Source organism: Equus caballus, chromosome 10 (genome assembly GCF_041296265.1).
Source record: "Equus caballus isolate H_3958 breed thoroughbred chromosome 10, TB-T2T, whole genome shotgun sequence".
In the NCBI taxonomy this organism is placed as follows: domain Eukaryota; kingdom Metazoa; phylum Chordata; class Mammalia; order Perissodactyla; family Equidae; genus Equus; species Equus caballus.
This window is the reverse complement of record NC_091693.1, coordinates 22178359-22184189: the sequence shown is the minus strand read 5'-3', so window position 1 is coordinate 22184189 and position 5831 is coordinate 22178359. Positions and strand designations below refer to the sequence as shown.

Here is a 5831-nt window from a genome sequence, read left to right as displayed (position 1 = left end):
TTAATTTTAATTAATTTACATTTGAATAGCCTAGCCACATGTGGCTAGTGGCTACAGAATTAGTGCAAAACTATCGGGGAACGTGTAATCAATGTGGGAAGATAAGACATGGACTTTTTTTTAAAGCATTTGTATCCTGGATAACTTACACGTTGTTAATAGGAGTCCTCCCCACCTCTCCCTTTCAAATAAATAATAGTCTCTTTAGGGAAAACTTTATTTTAGGATTTTTTTAACTTTACCTGATTCTAAATACAAATTCCTTGATCCAATTACTCCATGTCCATTTCACCTCATGCAGAGTTTACATACTCTGAGTACGTTAGGAGTATGAAGGTACCACTGACATACAATTCAGCTAACTCAGCGCTCATTCCACAAGGGCAGTGACATTTCTCTTTCTTTCACCACTGTGTGCTCAGCTGGTAGATTAGTAACAGGTACAAAGGAAGTACATACTTGATAAAAATTCATTGAATGAACAAATAGATTCAGTGTAAGGCTATTGTTTCTTAGGTGCCTCTGAATAGTATCAAGTCCTGACAATTAATGATAGATGTACTGGTTTTCAATTAATACTTCACACTGTCCTTGGAAAACTGAACTGGTATTATTTATGTGCCCCACGTTCCGTTAATCAGATACTGCTTTTTTGGACCAACGTCTTCTCCTAAAGTTTTCCATTTCTAGCAACATCCAGATCCAAATGACTTACCTCTTTCAATAATCTCAGTAATGTTTTTCTTCACTTAAATTATCTCAGGCATTCCAGAGATTAGCTGACAAAATTGAGCGATCGGTATGTATTGGTCCTGGGGTTAACAGATTATGTCTCTATATCAACACATATTTAACATAGGATGAGTTTATCAGGCTTTTCCTGTGTCTGCATTCATATGATTTCTCTCAGTACATACTTATCAGCTGTGTAATGAGCTAAAATGTTTTTGCTCAATCTGATTCTACGTTAATTGTAACTGACTTTCTTTCCTATGAGTTAAGACATAAAATGTGTTGGAATTGATCACTGAAGACAACCACATTTGCTACATTTATAAGGGCATTTTTTCCTCCATGCAGATTCCCTGCTATCTCCTAAGGGTGCACATCCAGCAAGAGGCTGTTCTGAAAGGAATATGTTTCTATTTGTTAGGAACTCACAGATATTTAATGATGTCTGAGGGGTTACAGAAGGCATTTGCATAATCACCGAGTTAACAGGGTTTCACTTGCATGTAAGGAGCTGCGACTCTGCAGAAGGATTTTCCACCTTCACTGTATCTACAGGTTTCTCCCATGTGTGTATCTTCTTATGTTTAATAAGGCAAGACTACAGGCAAAAGCTTTCCCACACTCAGTGCATTCAAAGGATCTCTCTCCTGTACGAGGTCTTTGATGGACAATGAGCTGTTGCTTTGTGATGAAGGCGTCCCACATTCCTACCTTTATGAGGCTTTCCCTCCTGTGTGAATTTTCTGATGTTTGATGAGATCCTGACTTCTGAGAATAGGATTTTCCAGTCACTACATACAAAGGGAGTCTTGCCTGTATGAACTCCCTGTTGTGATATGAAACCTGTCTTCTGGATGAAGCCTTGTCCGCATTCACTGCATATATAAAGTTTCTCTCCAGTCGGAGTTCACTGATGTACAATGAAACTGACCTTCTGGGTGAAGCCCTATCCACAATTATTCCATATATAGGGTTCCTCTCCAGTATGAATTTTCTGATGTAAAATGGGACATGAGTCAATGAGAAAGGTCTTGCCACATTCAGCACATACATAAGGTTTCTCTCCTGTATGAGTTTTCTGGTGTTCAGTGAGCCTGAACTTTGCGGTATATGATTTCTCACATCTATTGCATCCATGGGGTTTCTCTCCCAGGTGAATTCTCTGATGTTTAGTGAACTGAGACTTCCTGATGAAGAATTCCCCACATTCAGTGACTATGTGGGGTTTCTCAATTTTGTGAGCTCTCTGAGGCTTAATAAACTGAGCCTTAGTGCTGATGGGTTTTGCAATTTCAGGCAATTTTAGTATGAATTTGCTCATGCTTTGTAAGGAGAAAGGATTTCCTATCTCCATTACACTCAACACGCTTCTTTATTTCACAGCTTGTGTTCTCATTGACTAAACTTAAATTTGATTTCAGAGTTTTTCCATGATTTGGCCTTAAAGGAAAATGATGTTGGTCTGGATGAACAATGTTTTCACAGGCCTTATGCTCATAGCATTGTTCCATTCTCTTTAGACATCTTTGGTTATGCAAGTGTCCCCACAAGTGATCATCAACATTTTCAACTTCTAGGAAAGAAGAGAACAATGAATGCCTAGGTGTGCATTGGCTCTTTCGTGTTGACTGCATGATCTCAGTATAAAAGACTTTAATAATGTTCCTTATTTCTTGGACATTGGTAAAAACACAATACACAAATATCAAGTGACAAAAGCAGTAAGTACACAAACAAGCTTAGATAATTCACAATGAATACATATAGATTTGGCTGCTTTCTAAATTGCACCTTGCAAAACACGCAGAGATAGGAAAAAACAAGATAGTCACTGTTAGAAGAGAGAGAGAGGTGGAAGGGAAACCTGATCTACATAGAGCTAGAAAAATCCAACCCTCTTCCCACCCATCCACCATGCCCTGTCAGTTACTAATATGTAAATTCCAAGCAGTCAGCCCGACAATGAAGTTAATGCTGCCTTAATTACTCCATTTACCCACATTTCCATTCCACTACTTCCCCCACAAATACTATCTAGTATTAGCCTTCACATGGCTGTCTTCAGGCCAATCTTTTGGCAGTCTCTCTCTCTAGATAGAGGACTATGAATTCAAAGATCTCTGTTTGGAGTGAGGCCTGGAAGGTGGAATTTCATAGCAAGGGAGGTGGAAGAAATAGACAGAGACACTGTGGCAATGGACAAAAAAGGAGGAGATCTGAGAAACCTAGGAAGAAGATTAAAGGAAAAACCTACAGTTTTTTCCTTCCTATGTGTTTCTTTCCTGTGAGTCTCCTTTACTATTCACACAGAACATTTTACTTCTGACACCTCTGGTCACCAAATGTGTGGAGGTTTTTCCCCACAACAAGCAATTCTCCACACACCAGCTGGGTGTCCTGCAATTCAACTCAGTTCTGATTCTATCTACTTAGAGATAGCATCAGATCCCACAGGGTAAGGACTCATTCCTACAAGACTGCCCCCCTACATAGACAGCCACACACACACACACAAACATTTCAGATGCCAGTCATAAGCCCAGGTTATCACCTGGGCTTCTGACCAACCACTATAGAGTAGAAGTTCCAAAGACCCCCACCTTGGGTTCTATTAATTTGCTAGAGCAGCTCACAGAATTCAGTGAAACACTTAACGTTCATCAGTTTATTATGTAATAAAGGATACAGATGAACAACCAGATGAGGAGATACATAGGGAGAGGTCTGGGAGGTCCTGAGCACAGAAGGTTCTGTCCCAGGGAAGTTAAGGTGTGTCCCCCTCCCAGTGTGAATATGCTCGCCAACCTGGGAGCTCCCTGAACCCCAAGCTTTTGATTTTATGGAGGCTTCATCATGTGGGCATGATCCATCATTAACTCCATTTTCAGCCCTTCTCAAGCGAATGGGGGGTGGGGCTGAAAATTCCAAGCTTCTAATCACAGCTTGGTCTTTCCAGGAACCAGTCCCTATCCAGGAGCCAGGCAGAAGCCCATCCAGAGTTGCCTCATTAGAACAAAAGACAGTCCTATCACCCAGGAAATTACAAGGTTTTCAGGAGCTCTGTGCCAGGAACTGGGGGCAGAGACCAAGATATATATTTTCTATTATCTCACAATAGAGAACTAGGCAAAGAAGAAAAAAAAAATCAAAATGTACATAAACAGGGATCAGATCTCAGAAAAAGAAAAAGGGGTGTATTTTCCCGTAAACTCCTACAAAGACAAAGCTCTCATACGGGAAGAAGGCTACAGGGAGCAGCTGTATAGATAGCCTCAGACTCTGTCACAGCCGTGGCACCTTCTCTTGATGCGGGATCGGTGAGCCGAGGAGTCGAAAGAAAGATTTCTTAGACTCTCAAGATCTGGCAGTAGTGCTCTTTTATTTAGAGAATAGAGATAGAGTAGCATGGGGACAGGACCCATGGGCAGTCAGAGCTTCTGCTGCTGCTGCTGCTGCCCCGAACTGAGGGTTAGGGCCAAATTTAAGGCATAGGTATGTGAGTTATCTCTTTATTAGTGCCCGTTTGGTCTGGCCATTTGGCGGTCCCACAACTTTAAGATAAGAATCAAACCGGATTGAGTAAATGGCAGAAGTCACCGCTCAAATATTATCTTCAACTAAAGACAAAGGAGGATTTTGGGGTGGGGGGTCAGTTACATGAGGTTGTCAGACAGTTTCCAGAGATAAGCCCATTCCCCCTTCCTCCTGGCTCAGAGGGGGAGGCATCTTCACAGATAGATGTTTCCCTTAGAAATGTAAATGTTTTCCCAACAAGGGGCAAACAAATTCCAGAGAGGGAGGCATGGAGATTTCCTTTACAACTGCAATTGTCTCTGATCAAAGGGCAAACAAATTCCACTCCTTGGAGCCTGCTTCTTATCTGTAGTTTTAAAAGTAACCAGCCTAAAAATCCTCATCATAAACTGTTTTAAAATTAAGCAGCCCAAAAATCCCCATCACTCTGACTGATTACAACATGATTTTCTCGGCTTCCTCCCTTGCTGGTTCTCACCCACTCACCTGGACAGGTTTGACTGTGGATTTCGTCTTCCACTATCCATGGTTCTTCCCCCTGCTCCAACTTGGAGAGTGCATCTGGTTTGCTGGCTTGATACCCTGTTCATGGGAAATGACAGAAGAGTCAGACCCTGAATTGGGCTGGGACGTCAAGATGGGAGATTGTTCCATTTTAGGGACTATACAGTTTCACCTCTGCAAAGTGGTGGTTTTTCCCTCAGGAGAGGGAACTACATATATGCACTGTTGCCTGGAGCCAGAGAAGGGTCTGGGAATCTACCACTTGAAAGCACTGCAGAGACTCTGAAGCACTAAGCAGCTGAGAGGAAAGGCCACTGATGGGGCACCCTCTGAGTGACAGCGGGGAGCTGTCCTCACCCACGGACACCAGGTTGCTATAGTTCTCCAACATCACATCCTGGTACAGGTCCTTCTGAGCAGGGGCCAGGAGCTGCCACTCCTCCCAGGTGAACTCCACAGCCACATCCTCCAACATCAGCGATTCCTCTAATAATGTGGTCCTATTTAACATGAAGTATTTCCCTTTTATTGATACAGATGGAACGTAAAGGATAAAGAAGGAACTGCTTATTTTTACCATATAGCCTACATCAATACAAGCGTTTTTTTTTTTTAAAAAAAACTTTGTAGTAGAAGGAAAATACTATTGGAATATTCTGCAATTATATATTCAGTATTCCATTTATTCAATAAGGTAGACATTTCTATAATGTGTAGCCATTAAATCCTCTTGCTAACCAAGAGTCACATATATATATAGATGAGCACTTATTTGCCAAACATTATACACATTTGGGTGATATCAAGCTTAATAAAACATATTACTACATTCATCAAGGGCCTTCCCAGATTTGGTGGATCCGAATTAACCATGTAAAGACAACAGATGCCAAAATTATAAGATACGACATGTTTAATAGTGTGTTTAAAATGTTGTAAGGAACAAAGTCTTTTAAAATGTCTAAAGAACAGAAAACGATAAAGAGACAGGCAGATTTGAGAAAAAAAGTATTTCTGAAGAAAGAGATACACGTGGTGCGAGCACACACACGGATGCGTGC

At 41.2% G+C, this 5831-nt stretch overlaps 1 pseudogene; it reads right to left on the bottom strand.

Moving 5' to 3' along the window:
- Nucleotides 1–1024: 1024 nt before the first annotated feature.
- Nucleotides 1025–5245, bottom strand: LOC111775450 (zinc finger protein 350-like; annotated as a pseudogene).
- Nucleotides 5246–5831: the final 586 nt, after the last annotated feature.